This window comes from Aulonocara stuartgranti (assembly GCF_965226115.1).
Source record: "Aulonocara stuartgranti genome assembly, chromosome: 16".
In the NCBI taxonomy this organism is placed as follows: domain Eukaryota; kingdom Metazoa; phylum Chordata; class Actinopteri; order Cichliformes; family Cichlidae; genus Aulonocara; species Aulonocara stuartgranti.
Window position 1 is genome coordinate 17,134,307 of NC_138952.1, and position 15,860 is coordinate 17,150,166.

Sequence of the window (15,860 nt, forward strand, 5' to 3'; positions counted from 1 at the left end):
TGTATGCGTGCGTGCGTGCGTGCGTGCTTGCATACATGTGTGTGTCCATAAAAAGCATGCATCAGTGTGTAGCTACATGTCTATATTTCTCTGTTACTATGTGTCTGACCTCGGTTGATTGGTCCTCTTGATTCAACCAGACAGATGCAACTCATTGCAGCTTAATAAATATAGGGGCCCAAGGGATCTGCGCTAAACAGTTCTATTAAGTTGGAAACATGTCAGCCAATATAAAAGCAGCCTGACCCCGGGAAAGGTCAACAGTGACACGCATGTTTACTCAGGAAAACAACCCGAGGCTGGAAGGTCTTGTTTTATCGGATGTCTTCAAAAGAGAGAGAGAAAGCGAGCACGTCTGGCTGGCCAATTGTTAGTTTTACGTGATTTTGGATCTTTGAACCCACAGAGGAAAGGGCTGTGTTGTCACTGAGCTGTCCTGTACACACATAAGGCAACATGCATGCAGCATAGATAGATAGATAGATAGATAGATAGATAGATAGATAGATAGATAGATAGATAGATAGATAGATAGATAGATAGATAGATAGATAGATAGATAGATAGATAGATAGATAGATAGATAGATAGATAGATAGATAGATAGATAGATAGATAGATAGAACAATAAATCCTGCCACTCAAGAAAAGCAGAGGTGAGAGACCCACTTCCTGTCTCAAATAATCTGCCTCCACAATGTTTAATCAGCACATCAAAACATTGAGGGAGAGGAATTTCCGTGCTTGGTGAGCATATTAGGGATGCAGTCGCAGCGTTAACTAGCATTGATGAACTGTTTGCTTATGCAGTAATAATTAACTTCCATTACATTACTTTGTGTGATTACTTTCTTAATTGCCTGAATTATGCATCAATTTAATATCTAATAACCAGTCTTAGACATTAGACACCGTTCAGACACATTGCTTATAGTTTCCCAGCTTTAATTAAACACACTAGAATAAATGAAACCGTGTAGGATGGATGTCTTGCAGTGATTTCCTGGGTGCTTAAATATGCTATTTATTATAAAAGCATATACAATTCACTTTCTCCTCAGGAAAGCAAACCACAAGATGCCAATTATAGAATGAAAGTTGCTTTGCCATGGCTTTTTGAGGATCTAGACTAATAAATTTGTTGAGTGGGACTCATTGTGTATTATGCAAATACAACACTGTGCCAATTTTTAAGTTTCAAATCTGCAGAGCAAAAACATGTCCCCAAAGATGATTTTAATTATATAGCAGAATGGTCTCCTGTTTTGCATTGTTATTGTCCCACAGTAAGGAACCAGTTAACTGGAACAATAAATGAGAGTGTACACTGATATTCAAATTATTTTTTATATCATTTAAATGCAACATATCTCACACATACTCTTTGCATGAAATATGGCCATGTGCTTACTGGCTGAAGCTACAAATAGATGACCTAATCAGGAATATAAAAACACTATAAAGGTATTACAGACAGAGAGCAGCATAGGAAAGCTATTTTCCACAGAAAAGCCTTTCACTCGCCTTGTCTCTTCCAATGCAGCAGAAAAATAAACATTTTAGAATTAGGTCATCTTTCTCAATTGAACCTTCATGTTATCAGATCTAAATTTGATTTACAGGTACTGCATGTCATATGAGCTAAATCTAATTAAAAAGCCAGCCCATGGAAGCACCACGTCATTCAGTGAATTGATATTAACTTTTAGTCCCCTTGCATCATCATTTTAGCCTCACTAGAAAAGTGACATATCCACTTAAAAAGAAAAATGAATCCAATTTTCCTCATCAGCAGTAGTTTGGTAAACATTCATATAACAGTAAAAGCCACACTAGCCGCATCTTTCTTTTAAAACCCTTTAAAATTATAAGACTTAAAAACCACACTTTACATGAATTATTGTAAATTATATGATGGTAAATCAACGCAAAAGTCACTAGGTGGTAAGAAAAAAAAATCACCTATGGCTAAACTAGAAATCTATTTAGCTGATCTGAACTGATGCAAATCCTTGTGACTGGTGTTAGGTCTGGCAGCATCGTTAGTCTGCCTTTTAAATGATTTCCAGAGCTGGTGAGCTGCTGGCAATGCAAGGTTAGACAGAAAATGATGGCAGCACGCGGATGCTTCACAGACCTCATGATAGTTTCCGTCTGTCATTATTTACGTCTGACTAGTCGCGTCATGTCAGCTACCTAGAGAGACACTTTTAATGTGAACCCCCCTTCGTTCTCCTATTGCTCTTCACAAGCAGTGTAGTATACCATTATTTCTTTGCTTCAGTACCTTTAGGTGAAGCTCGCCCTCCCATCAGCCAGAATCAAAGACAGATCCCCTGCTTGATATTGTACATGCCCGTGTTTTTACAGAGCTGGCGCAGAAGCTACACAGCTACCACAGTGAGGAAGGCAATTCTGTATCTCATTTGACTAATTAAATAAAACAGGGGAAAAACACGGGGTGATATGGAGTTTGGGGATTTAAAGCTTGGATGTGGAAAGATTTTGGTGGGCACATCACATCTGCAGCAACAGTTCCATAGTAAATATCTAAAATGATTTATAGCTACCTTTATGCAGTACTGCTGCATAATCTACAGTTATTAGCTAACATAGTATCTTCTCCTGAGCAGCAGAGTGCATCATAGGATGCTATGAGCCGTTGAGACTAATCAATTAATGAAACACTGAAAGCAAAGGCAAAAGTATTATCCTATGAGGTCTCTTTCACGACATACAAATATTATCTCAAAACAGTTACCCTCAAGCTCGATACAATGGCCATTTATCACAGCAGTAGCCATGAATCAAGTCACGCAGTAAAATCGATCATTGATTCACCTTATTCCCTTGTTTTTCCATCTGAGCCACATAATGATCATTAAACTGACCACAGCATGTCCAAAAAATGGATTTATAATACTCTGAGCACAGCTTGAAACATCACAAGAGTGGTATCCTGAGGAAAAGTTGACACAGATACAGAATAGAAAAAATAATATTAATTTGCAGTTTCTTATGGCTACGCAACTTCTTCCTGCAACTTTACGTGCGGCACACTTGTGCTGTGGAACTATCTACTATAGGACCAAGACCTCTTGGCCAGAGTCCATCTCTACGCTTTGTGCACGTGATCCCAGCCTAGATGAGCATGCTTTAATGGGGCTGCTTAGCCCCATCATGACCCAATGAGTGCCGGCTGTGGAGTGGATGTGCTTGGTGTATGTGTGTGTGTTCCCAGCAGGGAGACAGTGCCTTATGAAGGTCAAAACTGCAGTAGTCTGGGGCTCTCTAAGTGAACCCTGGAGAGGATAACAAGCCACATCTAACACTTTCTCTTTGTGCTCTCACAGCCACTGATTCACCTGAGAATAGTAGAAGCTAAAAGATAACACACAGAAAAGCAAAATTCTCGGGACTCGGGATGCTAAGAAAAACATTTTCAATTACTACGCAGAATTATTGTCTCAACCCAGGAATAAAACGTATCAGTCTTGACCCAAAATGAGAAAAGCTGTGTTTTGCAAAACAATTCCTGTGTAGACTGTATATAAAAATTAAATAAATAACAAATACCGTTCGCCTCAAGGGAATTTCAGTTTAACCACAACGTGTGACAGTATTGCCCTGTGTTATGGCCACCTAATGGACAATGTAGCATTAATTCAGCTTCAGATGAACAGGCAGGACAGCAGAATCAAAAATGAGGAGGGGGGCCCTAGGTGTATGAATTATGTATATTACATTACCATAACACTACAATACACCGTGCGACAAAACAATGCGGTGAAAATTGGGCTTCGACTGAGATATTGAGCAATTTCCTACATGGTTCTTGCCTACCTTCGAAGTGGAATTGTATTAAGCTTCCTCAATAACAGCAAAACCCATATGAGATTTGTATGTTCACATCTAGGCCAGTGAACAAAACACTCTGTAAACAAGTCAGGGATAATTGAAAAGAAAGTCTCCTGACTGCTTTCCCTGGGACCTATCATTCAGGTAGATGGGAATTTGGTTAAATGGCAGGAGAGAAATTACTTCTTTCATTGATTTTCCTTTAGACTTCAAAGACAGATAAATGAAATGGAGCAATTTATTTTATCAGGCCCTGAAATGGTATTCAAGAAAAACATGTCAGAAACTATTATTTGCAATCATGTTGCTCTTATTAATCCTGAGGAAAAATGGATAAATGAAAACGCACAAAGGGATTTACTGGGCTACAACACGTTTTCAGTCTGTATTAGGCCGTAAACAGTGTTGAGAAACACGTGCAGTCACGCAGAGTAAATGAAGGGAAAAATTTTTTTAACAAAGTTCTTACATAAACATCACAGGAGAATTGGTTTCTGAGATCATTGTAAGTGGAAAAAATTATTTAAGTGGCATGCCACTGAGATTAAGATTTTTTGTTTGGAAGACATCCCACTACACACCCAACGCTAAGCATTTTAAACCATGTTTAAGTTTTTTATCAATGTCATTTAATTACAGTGTAGTCCTTAAAAACAAACAAACAAAAAAAACTACAAGTCCGATAATATAACGCTGAGCCTCCATCACTGATTTGTAGATGAACCCTGTAAAGGAGACAGCCTTAAGCTGTACCACACACTTGCAGTGTGCTGTGTAAAACAGTATGTGGTATTGGTAACTGCTTCTGTTCAAGCCTTGTAATCATTACCTGGCATCTTATTGCCTCTGTGGCTTTTAAAGCTCTTGTCTCACGCCCAGAAAACAGGGAGTTATAGCTGATCTTTTATTAAAACTTTAGGAGAGCGTCCCTCTCTGGAGGGGGGCGGAGGAGGAGTGGGACAAATTAGTGTTGACAGTAGACACTTAAAGCAGGAAAATCACGGGCCCACTGGGAGGCAGGAGCCACATGGGGCTCCCCGCCTGTGTAAAGAACACTCCAGATTTCACTTGAGATGCAGTCGCCTTTTAACAGGGCAGGGGGAATGTCAACAGACTCTCTTGAATGAACCAATAAAGCCACTAAAAGCAGAGGATTAACCAGCTGATATCAAGGACAGCGGTTTGTTTTGAATGCCGCTCCTTCTCTGTGCAGCATGGCCTGAAACACGCTGGGCGGAACATTTCCTTTGCCAAGCATGCGATTACACTGCCAAAATTGTGTAGTTAATTGTGCTAATACTTGATTGTGGTCACGCCAGATTTAACCACGTAATTTTACTGACATTACCGCTGCTTATTCGGAGCATAAAAATATAACTTTGCATTCATTTTTACGTGACACAAACTAAATTTCTTCTTTTTTCTTGACCTTAATTTTTGATACAAAAAGCACTCATTTCCAGATCAAATCCTTTGCATTATAGACACTCTATTGTTGCTTTTACTGCCCATTCATCAGAAAGCACGGCTTCTGGTAAGTGTGGCTACACAACATGAAACAGTAATTACAAGACATCAGGGGCTTTCAATCTCCTCTTAATTTCCCAACAGCTGTGACGAAAAGCCCTTAGTCCAATTAATGTGTCAAAATATCACCAAACAATGTCATGACCCTCTCACAACCCCCTAAGCATCAAATAAAGAAAAAAAAAACACGAGTTAAATTTGATTTGTTCGAACTACAGTGACAGCGTTTTCATTTTTGTAAAACGAGTCAAGGTTGCTGCTGCTTTTGGTGACGTGTAACAGCTGCAGGTCACTAAGGCAGGTATGGGAGGGTTTAGACACATTTAATTTCCTAATAATGTTAGGGCCTGTTCAGGCTAAGAGAGTAACAGGTTGGGCCTTTGTGAAATTTGTTTAGACAAAACTTCATTTGCAGTTAAACTGTTTATTTAATTAAAATGTAAAAGCAAAAGTTGTTACCTAATATTGTGTCTTCTTTTTAAGTAAATGTAATTATTTAAATGATTTGTGATATTATTATTATAGATTTTTCAAATTAAATTAATTCACTCTGAATTAATTCACAGTTTCTAAACTACAGAAGTCTGTAATGCACAAGTACTTGTCAACACACAATCTTGTGTCTGTTCTTCTATGCGTTATGTGGCAATGTTTGCATGTTGATTACTATCTAATGAAAAAAATGTTGAGGAAATGTTTTTTTACTCTGCAGATGATGTAAAGTATCAAAGTATCAGTGCCTGTTAAGGTCTCGAAGGTCACAATGGCCCAACATAAAGTGCCTTTTTTTTTGTCAACGTAAAATCTACAATTCGAGTTATGGAAAAATGTTGGCTAAATTACGATTAGTATTTCTGAGCACTGATACTGGAGACTTTCTTCCTAATGTCAAGCCAGGCACAGTAAGATGAATTTAGGCATTTGCAATGTGCAACTGATTTATTATGGAGAAGGTGAGGGTAAAACATTGAGGGATTTCCCTTTAATCAGATCTCTTAGGAGTCTATGTACTAGACCAATACCCCAATGAGTTTGCTTTTAAAAAGCTCCGAATAGATTGGTTGCATGCTGCCACAGTCTTAGCCTCAATCAGAGGGAGTTGAGGAGGATTTTGTTAAATCTAAGAGCCTTTTACATCTCTGGAAAGTTCATTTCTCTTCATCTATTAACTCTGAATAAAAACCTACCATCATTTATGCATTTGTCCATTTAGGAATCCTCAAGCTCGTGAGCTGCAGATCTGAGGCCAAATTTTGAGCTTACGGATGACCAATCAAAGAGTTGCATGCCTCAGAGCTGAACCACAAATGGATCCTTCACAGCATTGTAAATCAGGACCTCAAAGAGTATTATTTAGCCTCAAGCAAAGAGTGGTGGTTTATCAGATGGTGCCTGAGTCTAGGATAAAAACCTCCCCATAAATCTGGGTACCTTTTATGTGCTCATGGAGACTGGCTGGCTCATTCTGAGTTTAAAGCTTTCAAGAATGCAGAGGTAAGCATGGCATTCATGTCAAAGAGTAAACATTGTATTACGAGGTCCTGAGGGCAAGTTTACGAGATGTTCAAACATAATCTAATCGTCTTAATGTATTTTTAATGACACCTGTATCCCAGTGTAGCTTTGCTGTAACAAACAAAAAAGAAACCACAAATCAGTGACAAATCCTAACACTTAAAGGGTGAATTCAAGGTGAATCTTCAGTCTGGCTAAAACCTTTGCATTCATGATTTAGTGTATGGAGTCAATATACAGGTTCAATAAGCACTGTCAGTAGGTGCTACACTATATCCAACTCTGTGCTAGATGTAAGTTATCACGATTGCGGCGCCCCGGAAGGTAATTTTCAGAACATTTTATTTCGTTATCTGATTTATTGAAGCTCAGACATGGCATTGCCAAGCCCCAGATGATAAATCAAACGTGCAGCGGCTGCCTCTGATAACTCAATAAGCACCTGGACTCCTCCTAACATGTCACACCTGCACTTCTACATATACCAGTTTCATTCTCGAGCCTCACTGGGGGGGCTTAATACACCTGCCTAGTGCATTTCAGCAGTCTAGCAGCTGGGAGAGAAACATCATGCATGCTTAATTAGGAGGATCGAGGAACCATGGGAGGAGGCAATTTTTTTATGCATCTTATATATACTCTTAACAATTTGAAGTGCAATGGGGAGCATTTTGCTGGAATGACACTCACCCTCCCTTGTTGAGAAAAGAGGCACTGCAAATCAATAGAAAGTTGTTTTCATGGATCGTCTTTATCCTGGGATGAATGATTTCTATCTTGATTGGAGTGGTATCATCCAAGATGACAATGCTCCTATACACAGGACATAGGGGGTTACCAAATGATTTAAGAACAATGAGAATAAAATTTTGGGGCTGTTGTGATCTCTGTCCAACTGATCACCTGTAGAGGACCAGCGTGTTAGGCATTGCACCTCACCACATAATGGAATAACAGTTGGACTATTCATGTTTCTTCCCACAAGCAAAGCTCAAACGACTTGTAGCATCAATACTATGGCACAAGGAAAGTGCTCTGGTAACACATTTGCCTACAAACTTAAAACAATGTTTTTTCCTTATTTTTTGTCCTTTTGTATGTAGTATTCCTCTCTCAATCGCCACCTTTTCCACTATTATTTTAAACAACCATGAATGATTTAAAGCATATTCATATTTTGTGTATTCAATTTTATTCACACTGCAGAGTATTAAAAAGACTTAATTTAATGAGCACATTTGAGCATATTTAAAAAGAGAATACCAAGGGGAGACTTTGTTGATCGATACTATTGCATATTTTCTGGCCAATCAATTTGGTGCCTGCTTAGGAGCCATTACCAAGAGTAATGAATAGGGGGTATTTATTAAATTTCATGGAGACTTTTCCAATGTCATATATGGGGAAAAGCCTGCTCAATGGATAGATTGTTCACTCTTTGAGTGTCAACAAGCCAAAATTGACTTTCAAATCCTCCAGCTGAATAATAGGAACTATAAGAATTGTTTTTATTTCCTGTAGTTTATATAGTGCTGTTTTTGAAGCACTTATTCCAATAAAATTTAAGAATTCACAGCCATATTTGTGCTGATCTGCACAGAGTTGATAAGTTAGAAAAGGTGAAAATAGAGGAGATTCAGTATACAAAGGTTGTTTATCTGTTCTGAATTCAAGATACGAACATATCCTTGAGCTGAGATTTTATGCCCTGTGGAATATCACTTGCTGTAGTTGTGTCTGTGGTAACATGCACAGAGGTAGTAATATCTAAGAAGCCATTTCAGACAGGTGAAATTTCCAAATGAATTTTTAGTGTTTTACAAGGACAATCTTCTGCTTTAAGAGTACTGCTGTTGCAGAATGACTCTCATCAACACTTCACAAGCTATGTGTTTATCGCAGACTTACAATCATACACCCAAATCTGATGTGGGCTCCAGCATTGCTACAAATGCTACAAACCCTATAAGGGACTGAGGAGGGAAGATGCAGTATGATAACTCAGAATGTCCTGCTGTAATTATGGTATTCATGAAAAGATGAAAGTGAGTGCAGACTAAATCTCTAGCTGCAGGCAAAATCAACAGCTTGGCATTACTCCGTGACCCCTGCCTATCTTGAGGATACAGCAAACATACCAAAACTTTGCAGCTTTTTTTCATCAGTCAAGAGTGAGGGAATGAAGTGCATCGATTGCTTGTGATTATTAACTAGACTGAGATAAGCCCTCTCCTTATTATGCAGATTACTGAGGCTCCCCGCTCCAGCATATTGTACAGATGCAAGGGAGCAGCTGCTCTTACAGATGGTGGGTACACGGATCTATCATTATGCCTCCATTGTCTCCACTTCAATTGTTTGGGGGACAACAGAACTGCATCAAAGAGGAATCCGACTGCAATGAATTAAGAAAGAGAAACGAAAACCATCAAGTAAATTTATACACCCGAGGCCGTGGAATGGAGAGGAGCGTAAAGCTGAAGCTATTTCATATATACAACCATGGAGTCACCCAGTCATGTATACTGTACCCAAATCTGTTGGATGCAGCACTGTGCACCAAACATATGTTGTTTTTAGCAACAAACAGACATTCATTTAGGAGTCAGATATTAATTCAAATATGAAAAAAAAACTACAGCTAAGCAAATAAAAAAAATCATTGAACTTAAATGTTCAGAAATTGAAACAAAAAATATGTAAACCCCCTCTTTGGAGTAATTTCAAGTAACTACTCAAATAAAAAAAATTTTTAAAAAAATCAGATTATGCACTTTCATTTAGCACACAAGCAATAACTGATCCCAGTTATTTTTAGATCTATGAACTCACCCCACAAAGGCCACCGCAGTGAAGGGAGAATATGCAGACAACATCAGTTTTGCCCTTAAGGGGAACCTCTGGTTGTCCATTTGACTCTCCACACCTCCTGCTGTGTGCTGCTCAGATCAGGACACTGGTACCTCCTCTGATCCAACATGACATTACACTGGAGGGAATTACATGCTCAGATTATACAGGAGAAGGTCACACCGAGTTGTAGATGATGACAGCAGTCACACTATTTTGCAGTTAGAGACGGGTAATATTACTTTAAACATTAATGCAGTGACATTAACCCTGGCACAAAACAGGGTTCCAAATCTTGTCAAGGAGGCTGGTAATTTAAGGTTGGATAAAAATGTCCCTGACATATAAAGAATTTACACCCTTAAGCGTAAGTAATTACAACCTTTTCCCTTACACATCCAGCAACCACAATGGGTGACAAAGATAAAGCGTAGGATAATGCAGGCTCATAGTGAATGTCCAACACAACAGGAGCATATGAATGAAAAGCTATTTCAAACTAAGAAGTACAATAGGTATACTAAAATCAATAGATTGAACTAATCATGGTGCTTTTGATTTTTGAATATGGATTGGTTGAAGAAGAAGGTAACTGAATAACTGATATATTAAAGCGATAAATGTTGTACTGAATAGTCCACTCTTTCAACTAGAGTATAACATAGCATTATACATAATTTTCTGCCAGTACATTATCTATTTTTTAAACTGAAGTTTATGGGAGTTTCTACAAAATTTTAAAATTCCATGCATAACAAATGCATAAAAATATAAGTAAAAATAAATAAATAACACAGAAAGTGATTTCATTGTAAAGCAGTACATTGAAACTGATTTTAACAGATTGCTATTTATTTTCACTGTAGCAGACTTACAAGAGAAAACAATAAAATCCATATGATTACTGTATTTCTTCTTTGTTGGTTGTCATTTAATTCCAATATTGAGCTTCGATCTTTGATCTTTATTGGTTTTGATTCCATAATTCTCATAACAGCTGCTATTGAATACAAAGACAGGCTTAAACTATAAGCACAAAATTCCCGCTACCATCCATATATTACAGTAATATGCAGTTTAATTCCCATAAGATAGAGATAACGTACTCCTCCTTATGGGAATTAATTATTTGCTTCAGATAGAAAATCAATTCCTTAGCAGAATATATTAAATTTTCAATATCCCAGAGAAGCTGCTCTCAGTATCATTTAATAAATTCCACCTTAGCAACTTACTGCCTGTTTATTCAATATTAAAGCAGAATTCATCCTTCTAACAGTAAAATTCATGCAAATATAATATGTGTGTGAGTAAAAACACAGTGTATAGGAAAATATGCAGATATATCCCAGGAGGTCAAAAAGCTAACATTAATTCCTTAACTTGAATCTGCTATATTCCAATAAATAACAGTTTTCCTTTCTTGGGTCATGTGTCATGGGTGGATTGAGCTCCTGTCAGAGCACAAAGCTCCCCACACAAGTCCACGCTGCCTCGTCTGTTGTTAGGACCCGGTCCACATGGGACCAAATTTGATTGGAAAGCCCAGAGGGAGGAGTTCCACCAGTCACAGGGGCATTGTTAGCGCCTCCAAAATGGCCAGAGAAGAATGACTGATTATGCAACCACAGCCAGGGTTACTAATAGGAATTCTATTTGAATTTCTAACATAACAGATGTTTGCTGGGCACCTCCATGGAGTGTGCATACACAGTTATGCTAATTCACCAGTGTTTCCCTTCAAGTTAGCTCAGAGTCATTAGAGCACACAGCTAGCTTGGATCCTTCTGTCAAAATAATAATTGGCCATTATTGATATTAATTAACATTTTTGCTCTCTATGTCCTTTTTGACCCACTATCTGTTAGTAAATCCAGTTACCGAGCCCTATTAGGGCAACAAAATCCACGGGACTCTATAGTCGGTGTGAGTTATTTATCAGAAACAGAACATAAAGCCAATTAGGAATGGGTGCAGACAGTTGTCTTCATTCTCCACTGACTACTTCTTGATCTCCATTATAAACTGCTAATAGAGCAGATACTGGTTAACAAAAGGGGGGAGAAGGGTAGGTTACCATTTCTCACTCCCACCCCAATGACAGGTGAAAAGCACCAATTACAGTATTTTTGCTTGATGAGGCTACGCCATCAGCTGTTTTCTTTCCTTTTTTTTCCTGTAGTTGAGGGGCACATGGTGCACCTTTCTCTGTTCTGCTGGTCAGCAGGGTTAATTGGCCCAAAACTTGAATATTACTGCAGGCCATTAAAGTGTTGATGGTTTGTCCTCCAAAAGTCATAGCTTTTGGTCTCTGTGCTATTATGACACAACGAGCAGGAGAAACGCTTTATAGGCTCAGATCAAGAAATCCTAATAGGTGTATATTGACTGGTTTATTTTCCACAAAGGGGTTGGTGGCTGCAAGAAAATATATCAAAAAGGCTATCAACAATGGTTGGGTCTTTTGTGTGGAATCAATAGTGAGCCATAGACGAGCTGAGTTTTCACAGTTCTCTCTCGTCATTTAAAAAGACTGTAGACTACATGATGGAAGGACTCACACGACTTTTTTAACATAGTATTCACACTAGACAGCAGGTTATTGTTACTCTAACGTGATGCTTGGGAACTATTCGTTTAGTATTGTACAACAAAAGGACTTAGTAGCATGAAAGATCATTAGTTGGTGTTGATGCAGGTAGTGTAACATAACCTATGTGAATTAAAACTAATGTTCCTGCTCCCTGAATCCAGATGCTGCCATAGTAGCTGCAGGTTTATGACAAGAGGTATTGCGGTCCCTTAAATGAGCAGTATTTAATAGCCTGGATTCAAGTGTAAAGGCTTTCTCCCTAGTGCATTACTCCGAGAACCTAATTACAAGTTTCATCATCAATCATGAGCATTATTTATTCAGTGAAATGAATTTCTAATTAATAACTGATGAGCATTATGGCCTCAAAGACTGTAAAGTAATTAATTATAGTTGGCAACAGGGAATGTCCCTGTAAAGGACTATCTGGTGCACAGTCACAGCACAGCAGTGCCAACAGGCTAATGTCCACAAAGAAGATGCACTGATTTTTTTTTCTATCCCTTATTGAGATACTTACAGTCATGAATGTTGTCTCAGGCTGTCATACAATTGGTAATCTAATAAAAAAAAGTGACATTAAAATTTTGTTGCCTCCCTTCTATCATCCTCATAGATGGTTTTGGCTTCCATTTGCTTTAACTGTTAAGAAAATACAGAAGATTTTTGTTTCACAGAGTCAAAAGTAAATGGACAAAATAATAAAGATTAAATTTAAACACTGATGTAAATCTTTTGCCATCAGTGGCTGCCTGACGTTGGGAACCCATGAAATCTTCTTGTTGGGGGCCCTTTGCTAGGCCTTTACTTTTTGTGGATTTTTGTGGATCTTTCTTCAGTTTTGTATTCAGTAAAAAAACAAAAAAACAAACTCGTGCTCAGATTGGCCATTGAAGAACATTCCCCTTCTTTCCATAAATAACCTCTAGGGTTGCTTTGCTGTGTGTGGTTTTTTAGGGTTTTTTGGGGGGCTATCCCATCTGTCAAAGGGCTAACACAGCGAGACAGAGAACCATTTGCATTCACACCTACTGGCTGTTTAGAGTCACCAATTAACCTGATCACACTAACTGCATGTTTCTGGACCGTGTGGGATGCTGGAGTACCCAGAGAGAACCCACACAGACACGGGGAGAACATGCAAACGCCACACTGAAGGGCCTTGGCCAGATGGTGGATTCAAACCCAAGATCTTCTTGCTAGAGGCTATAGTGCTGACCACTGTGCTGCTAACATATCCAAATACTGTTTTTTACATTTTTTTTTCTAAAAATAACATTAAAAACCAAAACAAAAAGCAGTTTGGGGGGGCAGGGGTGTTACAAATCATTTCTGCACTTGTGCATCCAACCTTTCAAAAGACAATGCACAATTGGGCTAGGCATTCAAATATTGACTAAATATTTTGTCAATTTTTTTAATCTCTTATCTTTGCCTCTTATTACTTTTCATCATGTTTGAAATATTAGTATTCTCTTCTTCTTTCTTTTTTTTTTTTACACAATTATTTTTGGGTAAATTTTACCAAGAACTAACTGCATTTTGTGATTACCAGACCAAATCTAAATTGAAATACCAACCAGTCTATGAAGTGTACAAATTTAAAAACATCCATAACAATAAGAATGACAGAGCAGATAGAGATAATATACATAATACTGTTTCTATTGTATGTATTTACTATTAATATTAGCTCATAACAATGAAAATTAATATTCCCCCTTTGTCATAAACTGATAGCTAATCAGCTGTTATTTGCTCAAAAGGTTTTGAAGTTTTTATGACTGTTTTAAAGAAAGGTCACAGTTGAGGAGATAACATTCACAAGAAAAAGAAGACACAACCGCTTTTGAAAAGAGAAACATGATTACATAAAAGCATGTTTGTGGAATACTATGGGTCGTGAGAAAAGATTCAGCACTGATTCCATTAGCTTGACCTCCTTCAAGAGGGTTTTACAAAGTGGATCACCTAGTGCCAAATGACCACACTCACTTCAGACAGAAATATATAAATAATTGCAGTACACGGTTTAACTTGTTCAAGCAAATGCAAGTCTCTCTTTTGAGGTGAATTATGTGCATATAATAAACCCTGTGTACTGGTACACAGCAAAATCTCCAGTGTTAAATTAACACTGGAGAGTGTCTATATGGGTCCACACCTCTGAGTGTTAAATACAACAGTGCTGATTTTCTAATATTTCTAACATTTTGAGTTATTTTCCAGTGTTAGAAAATCAGCACTGCTCAGTGTTAGCCATTGTTAATCTTCAAAACTGACTAGGTTACTTTTAAACATATAACACTGTCAAAAGTGTTAATTTAACACTCAACAGTGTTGTATTTAACACTCAGAGGTGTGGACCCATATAGACACTCTCCAGTGTTAATTTAACACTGGAGATTTTGCTGTGTAGTTATTACATATTAATGACTCTTCTGTTGATACCATTAATGACTATTATTATATTTCTCACTGCCACAAACATAACACTGGACATTTTTTTTCCATCACTGCAATTTTGCCTAATTTATACACAGAATTACATCCTCGCATCACTGTAATCATGTTGTCCTGAACTAATCCTTTTCAAGGCTCATTTCAGCTGTAGTATATTTGGAATAACCACAGGTCAAACATAAGATTGGTTAAAATGAAAGATGATTGTGCATCTTCCTCCAGACATTACAATAAAATATAGACATTATGACAAAGGCACAGACTGTCAAAATGATGATAAAGAACCATGAGAGGCTGTAATTCTGTCATTTAGAAAATGGAAATCACCGATGCAGCTCTTTAATTTATCTGTTGTTTCAATTCAGCACAAATTTTTGCACATTTGTGGCAGGTTTGTTTTTTTTACATATATTTATCTCACACAACTCCTACCTGCAAAAAACAGAGATGGATTAAGTCATGCATGGCTGTTTAAGCTATTCAGAGTAAATGTAATGAATGTTCATGGCTAATGCTGAACTGCAGCACCTTTAATATGCAGCACTGCATCCTTGCAGGTTAAAAGATGCTACAAGATAATGTTCATGCCTGCACATAGAACTACAAAACATGACATCAAAATATAAACACAACAATGGATGCCACTTAAATAGACTTTAGCAATGGAGACATTTATAAATTTGACACCATCACATGAATTCAATAATACTCTCTAACCATAATTTTCATAGTTTTAAAGGCAGATAAGATCTTCCTTGTGTATGATAACAGTGTACACATTTGTAATTTAGATATTTTTACACAGGTCATTATGTAGTAACTAAACATTATGCTATAGTTAGTCTGGTCATACATTTGTATTTAATTTTTAAATAATTTTAGCAGAGCACGAATTATGATATCAATAAAATATTAAACACTTTGTCTTAGTGCATCACACATAGGACCTCTGTACAAGCAGAGAACATTAAAAAGTAGGTGGAGTATTTGTAAGGCGTGTACATGAGGATTACTTACACAGGGGTGAGAATTGGATCAAACATCACCCTACTAT